At 45.9% G+C, this 10,123-nt stretch overlaps 1 long non-coding RNA gene and 1 pseudogene across 1 annotated transcript; one reads left to right on the top strand and one right to left on the bottom strand.

Moving 5' to 3' along the window:
* Nucleotides 1–1,071: 1,071 nt before the first annotated feature.
* Nucleotides 1,072–3,312, top strand: LOC101957176 (cysteine/serine-rich nuclear protein 1-like; annotated as a pseudogene).
* A 4,268-nt stretch (nucleotides 3,313–7,580) lies between these two features.
* LOC144370268 (uncharacterized) lies at nucleotides 7,581–9,595 on the bottom strand. The gene is made up of 2 exons (XR_013430180.1): nucleotides 8,966–9,595; nucleotides 7,581–8,843 (listed from the first exon to the last, which is right to left on the bottom strand). It is a non-coding gene; the product is annotated as an uncharacterized LOC144370268 (long non-coding RNA).
* Between the last annotated feature and the right edge of the window lie 528 nt (nucleotides 9,596–10,123).

Below are 10,123 nucleotides of genomic sequence, written 5' to 3'. Positions count from 1 at the left end.
TAAAAAATAATTTAAAGATAACTGTCAGTATCTTATAAACACCCAATAGGATGAAGGTAGAAATCTGTAATAAAAAGGGAAGTGAAAATTCACAAATTTGTAGAATGAAAGAAAAAATCTGATCAAGCAAAAAAGCACAAGGGAAAAAAGAAAGTACATAGATAACTAAAAAACGATGGGGACATGCTAAGAGCCACAGCCAAGTAAAAATGATGCATGGAGTTTTTGGTTGAAAGGTGACACAAGCAAGCCATTGAGATGATATGATTATGTTAAGATCTGCATTCAAATGGATATTAGACCCCTGCTGTCTTCCTCGGTCTGCTAGGGACTCCTGGAGAGTTCCCATTGGTTGGGGAAGTGTGGTAGGAGGGAATTCCGGAGGTGGGATTTCCTGTTGTGTGTGTATATCAGAGAGAATGCAGCATCCATCAGTCAGCTTATTTCCCGGGAGCATACAGGGCATTGGCGGGAGTTTCAAAAATAAAGTTTGTTCCTGCTTGAGTGGCTCCTGATTTTGCGCCCAGCCAGACTGCAGCAGGAACACACTATATCAAAATTTTTGGGATGAAGCAGAAACAGTGACCAGGAAGGTGTAGTAGTCAGGGTTCTCCAGAGGAACAGAATCAACAGGAAGTATGATTATAAAAAGGAGATTGATTAGACTGACTTACTTAATCAGAAGCTGGATAATCCCCAATGGCCTTCTGCAGGCTGTAGAGCTGGAGGAACCAGTAGCTGAAGCCCCCAAACAAGACTGATCAACAGTGCTCTCCTAGTCTGAACAGAATCTTCCGGAAACTCCCTGAACAATCACTTTCAGAGCCCACTTTGGAGGAGTGAAGAAGCAAGAGTCCGATATCTTCAAGTGAAGACAGCAGCAATCAAGAAGGCGTTCTAAGTCTCCCCCGTAGCCGAAGCAGCCGGACACACAGAGCGAGAGCAGCTTGACTGAGGGCTGCCAAGCGGAGCTCAGAGAGGCGCGGCGGGGGGGATCCTACTGAGCTGGATAGAGGGTGACTTGGTGAGCGACCAGCTTTCAGGCATTCTGTCACCAGCCCCTAGAGCACCTCTGCAACCATGACTGGGCTGCTGAAGAGGAAGTTGGACCAACTGGAGGAGGACTCCTCCTCGTTCTGCTCCTCCACCTCCTCTGACTGCGTCTCTCCTTCCTGCTCCCCAAGCTCTTCAGTCTCAGGTGAAGAGAGCCCCTGGGGTCAGATGCCCCTACCTAAACGGGACTTCTGTGGCTCCCAAAGTTTTACCCCTCGGTCCATTTTGAAGCGGGCTCCTCGGGAGCGCCCATGCCGTGTTGCCTTCACTGGCATCACTGTCTTTTACTTCCCACGGTGCCAGGGCTTCACCAGTGTGCCCAGTCGTGGTGGCTGTACTCTGGGCATGGCCCCTAGCCACAGCGCCTGCTGCCACTTCTCCTTGTGTGAGTTTACACAGGAACAAGCCCGGGCTCGGCGCGAGAAACTCCGTCTGCGTTTGAAAGAGAAGAAGCTGGAGATGCTGCGATGGAAGCTTTCAGCCTCTGGAGTACCTGAGGGAGAGGCAGACCTGCCACTTACATTGGATGCCATCAGTGATGCCTCTGTGGAAGAAGACTTGGCAGAGGCTGTGGCAGGCGGCCTGTTGGAAGAAGTGAACTTCCCACCATACCACCCAGCGCGGCGACGGCGTGCTTTGCTGCGGGCTGCGGGTGTGCGAAGGATCGACCGCGAGGAGAAGCGGGAACTGCAGGCGCTGCGCCAATCCCGTGAGGACTGTGGCTGTCGCTGCGATAGGGTCTGTGACCCTGAGACCTGCAGCTGCAGCTTGGCGGGTATCAAGTGCCAGATGGACCACACAGGGTTCCCTTGTGACTGCTGTAAGGAGGGCTGTGAGAACCCCAATGGCCGTGTGGAATTTAATGAGGCGCGTGTGCAGACCCATTTCATCCAGACACTCCAGCGCCTGCAGCTGCAGCAGGGGGCCGAGAGCCTTGGAGAGCTGGAGGCCCCTGCACAGGGCAGCCCACCCAACCAAGGCGAGCAGGACATGGTGTCCTCTTTCCTGCTGGCCAACCCCCCCCCCAGCAAGCAGTGAGCTGGGAGACAATAGCTGCAGCAGTGACATGAAGGATTCTTCCATGACATCTTCCATATCAGACGCTAGTGAGGCCCCAGAGCAACCCACCTCCCAGGCCTGCCTGGCCTTGGCTTCCAGTCAAGCATGGATGATGACAGCCTGGAGCGGATCCTGAGTTTCAGTGACTCTGACCTTGGTGGGTGGGTGGGGGGACTGTGGGAGGCCATCCTCCCACGTGATTTGAGTTACCTCCCTGGCTGGGTGAGAGGCGCTTAGACACAGCTGTGTCAGAGCTTTCCCCACCCTTCTCCAGGTCCAAGGGCTTTTCCGTGCATAGGCATGTCTGGCCACTGCCCTAAGACCCAGTTGTCACCCCTGACCTTGTGATGCTGCCCCCTTTAATCTTCATTGGATGGAATTTTCCCCAGAATTTTTTGTTCCACAATAAAAGTCCACTCACTGACGTGTTCAATCTCTCTCTCTCTCTCTCTCTCTCTCTCTCTCTCTCTCTCTCTCTCTCTCTCTCTCTCCAGTAAACCTTGCTACCACATTCGGTGGCTTGAGGCTGGAGCTGGGAGGAGAAGTCCTGGAGCTGGTTTTAAAGGTAATTAGAGTCTTGCCTCTTTAAGTGGTTTCTCACCATTTGAATCTTCTTTCATGAAGCCAGCATGTGGCTTGCAGGCTAGAGAGGAGGAGGAAGAGGAAGGGGGTGTGGGGAACCTGGACAACCTCAGCTGCTTTTACCCAACTGACATCTTTACTGGTGACCCTGGTGGCCTGGCCAGCTAGACCCACAACTACTTTGGCTCTAGCTTTGTGCCGGGCATCCTGGATGAAAATACCAACCTAGACGCTAGCTGCTTCCTAAATGGTGGCTTTGAAGGGTTGAGAGAAAGTAGCCTCCCTGGCACCTTAGTGCCACCCAGTGTGGACATCCACCAGAGCAACTCGGTGGACCTCAGCCTATCTTTCTGTGACTCCTTCAAGCTACTCCAGTCTCTGCCAGATTATAGTTTGGGGCCTCACTATATCTCTCAGAAGGCTCCTGGCAGCCCGGACAACTTTAAGGCATCCCATGGCCCCTTGCCTGGCCTCTCTCAACCGGGGGATGGCAGCACTTGCTTCTTGGAGTCCCTCATCGGCTTGTCTGAACCAGTTGCCCTGGCCTCGGCCCCCTTCATTGACAGCCAGTTTGAGGACACTGCCCTGGCCTCTCTGGTAGAGCTTGTGCAGGTGTGAGGACCAGGGTACCTTTTCCCTTCCCCAAGAGCCCTGTTGCTGCTTTTTTTTTGTGATTTGGGGTTTCCCCAAGGTCTGTATGCAACGTTTCCTATTGGTTGGCTCAGCCACAGGTATGGGCCCTCCTGGTTTCCATGAAACACTCTGAATTTATTTATTAAATAAATAAATTTTGTATGCTGAAGAGAGGAGATGTTTCCCCCTTTCAGCGGCCTGGCCCCCTACACCCACACAGTGCTCTTCCACCTCCACAGCATGTGGCAGGAAGAGAAGACATGGCTCTCCTGGAGCTTCAAAGACCTCTTTTCAGTCTCTGTATGATATTCCTTAGCCCAAGGACAGTGAAACGGGGCTAATCAGCCTCTTCAGGCTTCTTATGCCACTCTGAGCCCTAGACCTATGGGGTGGCTAGATCCTCTGGACTGTGAAGACTGTAATTTATTTCCATAATTTATTTGGAGACTGAAGCAGCTTTAGTTGTGCCTCTTTGGTTGCTAAGTAGTGCTGGGGGCAGGGTCCCTTTTGTCCTGCATCCTGTCCTGCCTGGGCTTTGGTGTATACCAGGTGTGGATGCAAGCCCTGTGATCTCCTATTAGTTACCTGGTTCAGAGATGGCTGTGTAAGCAGGTGCTGGGCTGGCCAGTTGTGACCAAAACCCCCTTATGCCTGCCCCACCCAGCCCCTTTGCTTCCTGCCCTCCGATCAACTTTCTCTCCTCCAAAAGGCAGTGGCCTCCATTCCCAGTCCATAATGTAGGAAGGGGAGACTAGATGCTCAGAAAGGGCAAGGGATTTGCCTTTGTATGAACATGACCCTGCAGGGCTTTGGAACACTGCACTCTATCACAGCCCACCATGTACCCTGAGGCCATTTGCTAAGGGGTAGCCCCTAGGGCTTTTATGCCTTTTGTTTGCTGATGTTGAATTATGAATTTTGAATTTTACATTAACTTTTATATTGTCCCTCAGTGTCAGAACTATAATTTATTCATTTCTCTGTGTGTCTGTGCCAAGAAAGCTAGGCTCTGGGCCTGCCCCCTTGCCTAGGCAGCCTTGCCAGCCTGTGCTGTGGGAACACATTGTGCCTGAGCGGACAGGTACCAATAAAGAGGAAGAAGAAGAAGAAGGAGAAGGAGAAGAAGAAAGTTCTAGAAGAATTGCACTTGCATCTGCGGTTGCTTCTAGTTCTTCCATCTTTTTTTTTCTATCCAGCCCACCATACTGACCCACTTTAGGGAGGGTCTCCACTTCAGTTGTGATCCACATGCCAATCATTCCTAAATACACCCTCATTGACACACCCAAAAGTCTCTTAATCATTGACATGTCTTAATCCTATCAAGTTGAATGAATGCTAACATTAACAAAGACTACCAAGACTGGATCAACAAGAACACCAGAACAAATCTACAACTATGACTGAGATAAAATCAGGAATCAAACATAAAGGGAGGCTGAGGATGTAACTCAGTGGTATGGAGTACTTGCAGGGGGCTTTCCCTGTGTTCAGTGTCCACCACTGCAGGAAAAAAAATATCCCCATAAGTGAAAGTTCTGGACATAATGACTTCATCAGTGAATTCCATGAAATATTTAGGTAAGTGATTAGAGAAACATTGCCAATTACTCTCAGTCTCATTCAAAAAATTAAAGAGGAAGGGGGAAAAAGAATTGTAGAACTCTACTCCTAGTTCTACCTGCCAGTGGGTGTATAGAGAACTGTCAGAGTGTGAATTCAAGGAATATTTCAATTGTACCAATATTTCATATTTCTGCCAATAATGTATTTTGCAATTGATGCTGAAAAAGGTAAGCACAAAATAAAGTATTAAATTAGGGACTGTCCTTTATCTGTGGTTCTTCCTGATTGCATTTTCACTGTAAACTCTTAAAAAAAATAAAAGTAGATAAGGATGGCAGAAAATTCAACTACTTTCTTAAAGGTGCATCAACATCTCTAACACATATTGAAAGACCTAAGCAACCTCATTCTACTTGGGACCTCATTTTTCTCTGAAACTTAATCCCTGACCTACTGCAGTCCTAAAGTCAGGAAAATACCACAGAAAAGCTCTGTGGAAACAGTTCTCAGAAAAGCCTCAGATGGTGATTGCCTAAGATAGGCCAAGATATAGAAATATATGAAATTCCAGATGGCCCCCACCTGGGTGTGGTGATCAATATCTAAACTAGAAGCCCTGCAGCTTGGCACGTCTACCCCACCTTGAGACACCCTCACGGTTTAAACCAATCATTTTTAAGTGGGTCAACCCCTTGAACTAACCAATAATCCTTTTCATATTCTTTCCTGCCACTTGATACGCTATCAACAACTCTAAAATCATGTTTTAGAGTTGTTGTTTGATTTTCCCACGGTGTGTGATGATTTGCTAAGAGATGCTATGATGTATGTGGGGTCCCTGCCTTCCCCAAAGAATATATAAAACTGCTGCAAACCCTAGGCTCAGGCCTCTCAGCATCACCAGTTGCTGTGTGTGCATGGAGGACTGAGCTAGCTTGCAGTAAACACTTCTTTGCTATTTACATCCATCTGGGTCTCTGGTGATCTTTTGGAGGTCCCAAATTCAAGCATAACAATATCTGGGTTATCAGTTTCTCTGGGAAAATACTTTGCTTACCGTGTTTTGTCTTCTGGAAAACTCCTTTTGAATCTGAAAAAGTAAAATGTCTCCCTGTAGTCTATCAAAGGTATAAAATTAGGACTTTTGGAATTCACTCTAGGAAATGGAGGGAAGGGTCCAAATGTTCAGACAACTCTGGGATTAATCTGCATGGCTGTTTGGCCCCAGAACAATTACAGAAGTGAAATGAGTTTAACAAGACTTGTAATTAACATACATTTATGATTAACAGGCAAGTGAGAACCTTGTCTGCCCTCTGTGCAAAGGAGACCCCCAGGATCTGTACCATATCCAGCAGACACACACAGCACAAGGCATACTGGCATCCAGGAAACCCATCCTTCCTTTCTCAACCTCCAAAACAAACACAGAAGTGAAAAAAAATTTTTTTCCATAATTTTATTATACAAGGGCCAGAAAATTTTTATGAAAATTCAAAACAGCATAAATTTCTCACATGATTACTAAACTGAGAAACTTTTTAAAAATATTAATTTATTTTTTTTCATTGTAGTTAAACAGAATACCTTTATTTTATCTATTCATATATGGTGCTGAGGATAACCCCAAGGCCCCACACATGCTAGGTGGGTGCTCTACTGCTGAGCCATGACCCCAGCCCTGAGAAATATATATGTTTTAAATACCCTTTCTTTGCAGATGTTCTTCCATTGCATCGTGTTGGCAGAGAACTCATGGCTCTCAAGCCAAGGGGCGGGCAGTGAGCAGTCCAGAGCTACCATTATTCTAAACTCTCTGAGCATGGGTGGGAACCTCAGGCAGCATCCTGCAGACTAGGGTGGGGCTCTTGGCACTCACAGATTGAGACTCTGGAAAGAGCATGGGCAATCTCAGCATCCCTCAGTCCATGGGGGCAGGCTGAATGCTTGTCAGCCAGGTTTTTCAAAGGCATCCTCCTCTCCTGGGGGTACATGGGGCTATTTTGGGGTCTCAAGCATCCTTCCTGGACAAGCAGGTGGCTGTGTACCTCTTATTGAGGTGCTGTGCAATCTGGGTTCATGGAAGGGTCAGGGCGAGATGTGAAACCCACAAGGTCTTAAAAGTATTTGACAGGTGACGTCCTAGTGATCCCAAGAATGAAAGCCCAGCCTGGGATCAAAAGGCAGAAGCCAGGGCCCAGAATTGGATTCCTTGAGGGCTGGCAGTGCCTGGGGCCCTGGAGCTTCATCTCCACAATCCCAGGCCTCCTCCATACGTACAGCAGGGCAAAAGTTTGTCCATAGCTGCAGCTTCTCAGAGGAAGAAAAGTCTTCAGAAACCCCTTCTCTGGTAGTTTCTACTCTTATAATCTCCTCTTGATCTGAACCACAGGGTATAAAGTTGAGGGGAGATAGGATCTCAAGGGCATATTCCTTCATAAAGCAGGATCTCCTAATCCTAAAGGCAGAGCCAATCATTTTGGATGTCAGTGTTCAGTTGAATACATTTTGTTTGTTTATATGTTCAAAAAGATTTTTGAAAATCTCATAATTCCCACTGCTCATTGTGATGGCCCACGCCTGACTACCCTAGTCTCCAAGGAGAGAAAGAGAATGTAGAAGATGAGAGAGTGAATGAGTTAGCCTTGGAGTGTTGTAGGATCAGACAAGGCATGGCACTAAAAATAGCAGGAAACAGTTTTATTTGTCTGCAGCCAGGCTCAGAGGGCACAGCTTTTGCTGTAATCAATCAATCCCCTGAACCTCAAATTCTGGTAGTTTCAGAGTTTTATACTCAGCATGTAAGGGGAGGGGCTCAGAAGTTCACAGTCTGCAGAAGTTCATATAAAAGCAGCTTTTTCTTTCACTGTTTTGGGCAAGTTTACTCTTCAAGGACAACACCTGAAAAGGGGAGAGCTTCTTCTCCCCTCTTTTTTCTCCTCCTGCCTGCTGTTACCATGGAACCCAGTTGGTAACTTATCTTAAAAATGTAGACATCTCTGTGAAGCCCAGCTCAAGGTCAGAGATATTGTTTGCACATTTCTATAAATGACTATACTGGATATGTTTGTAAAAAACTAGTAAGGGGGTATCCAGCACCTGGAGTGCTGTTTCTTCCCGATCAGTGCCCAAGTAAAACAGGGCGACATGAAAATAGAAAGTTTATTTACATTGAACTCTTTTGCTGACATTCCTAAAACCAGCCATGGTGAATATTTTTTGAGAAGCCCAGTTAAGACTCTTCTGTGGAGAAATGTGGTGCCACTTCACTGGGACAGTGGTAATGGGCCAGGGTTAAAGATTAGCATGTTTCTGGGGAGCCTGTTTCCAAGACTACATGGATTTGACCAAGAAAAGCTGCCAGGGCAGGCGACTGTCTGGTTGATTTGCAGCATGGCACTCTCCTGAGGATGAATTTGAGTAGTTCTGTGTCATGGGCATAGGGTTCCAGCAAGGCAGGCCAAGAAACTAGGGATGGTTCTATCCAGGCTGGGTTCTAGGCAAGTGTCTGTGAGGAGGGCAGGCACAATATAGCAACCCCCATGGCCTAGAGAGCAGTTCCCAGTGGAAATGTAGGTTTTCCCACCAGGGTTCTTCCAACTGAGAACATAAGGGGGACTATTGCCCAGAATTTTCTAAGATCAGTGACAAAGGCAAATGGGATATTAATGTCATATCTGCAGATTCCAGAGTTTGCTTCACAGAGGAGTGAATAGTCCATCACTTTGGCCTCTGGGTCAGAAGAAGCAGTGGCAGGGTTGAGAGGGGAGGCAAATGATTGAGCAGCTGCTCAGCATTTGGTGTTTACTGATGGCACTCTTGCACAATCTCAAAGTAGAGTTTATTATGTTGGGTGATGATTGTACTCTTGGAGGCAAACTGCTTCACAAGTTTGGGTCTGATGAACTTTAGCTAAAAAGCGAGCATCTTCACTCTACTCTGCTGTATATCTAGGAAGAACAAATTTAAAAAGAGAAAAAAGAAAAGCAATCATCTTGGATGCAAATATAATAAATCCAATTGTTCTCACTTGTTAATTAGATTAAGGTCAAAATATTTCACAAAGGCTTACTTATCATGCACTCCAGACTCTGTTTTCTTTGTATATGTGATATCCCATGTTCACAGTGCTTCTTCAGGGCATGTACCTCTGCTTCTACAAAGGCTTAATTCATTATCCCAAATCAAACCATAGGTAATGCTGCAACTGAGTCCTCTGTAGAGAACACTGTTAGGAGAAAAGATGGAGATCAATTCTTCAGTCTCGACTGGAATTCTCAGCTACCTGTTTTGTTTCTCTACTGATGAATTCCTAAATTATAAGGACTAAGGGGAAGAGAGAGGTGAGGAGAGCAGGAAAGAGGGATGAGTAGCTATAGAGTTTAAATATCAAATAAACAAATATGTTTCAGATTTAAATTCTTGTCTCAATCTTTAATAGATTGAAGTGTCATTTAAATTTTCTAAGCTCCAGCTGGTGGTCATTGTTCAACCTGTGAAGTGAGAACAAAATTGTTATTTTTAAAAATTAGTTTCAGGATTTTAAGACAGCATAGGTCAGTCAGGCACAGTTGTGGCACACAGCTGTAATGCCAGCAATGGGAAGGCTGAGGCAGAAGGAGTGAAACTTAGTGGTCAGGCTGAGTAAGTGAAGGAGACCCTCTCTCAAAATGATAAAAAAGCCTGGGGATGTAGCTTTGCTCTAGTGACCTGGCTTCAATTCTCAATACTGCAGAAGAAAAAAGGAAATATAAATAAAGTAACAGTTCCTGAGACTTAATACAAAAAATAACCTTTGTAAAGGTATAATCATTCTTATGTGATCATACTGTTACCCTAGAAGCATAACCCGAAAGAAGGACAAATGTATAACTGTGGCCCTTTAAAACATCTCCCTAATGTAAAAGGAATTTTCATGTTCTTCTACCAGAGCCACTTTATTGGTATTTTTTTTTTTTTGAGACAGGGTCTTCCTATATTTCCCAGGCTTTCTATAACTTCAAATTCTCCCACCTCAGGCTCCCGAATAGTTGTGATTATAGGTATGGCCCACTGCTTCCTGGTTATTAGAAATTGGTTATTAAAAATTATCAGAAGCATACATATATTTACATCTTATAGGAACACAGTCCTCTCTGTTTCATGATCCTTTTACCTTCAATGTCATCAACTCTGCATTATTATTCACTTAAGCATTTTCAGAGTGCTTACCTCAGCAAGTTGTTATGAA

Source organism: Ictidomys tridecemlineatus, chromosome 2 (assembly GCF_052094955.1).
Source record: "Ictidomys tridecemlineatus isolate mIctTri1 chromosome 2, mIctTri1.hap1, whole genome shotgun sequence".
Lineage (NCBI taxonomy): Eukaryota > Metazoa > Chordata > Mammalia > Rodentia > Sciuridae > Ictidomys > Ictidomys tridecemlineatus.
The sequence above is the reverse complement of the archived record's forward strand: the minus strand, read 5'-3'. Positions and strand labels throughout refer to the sequence as shown.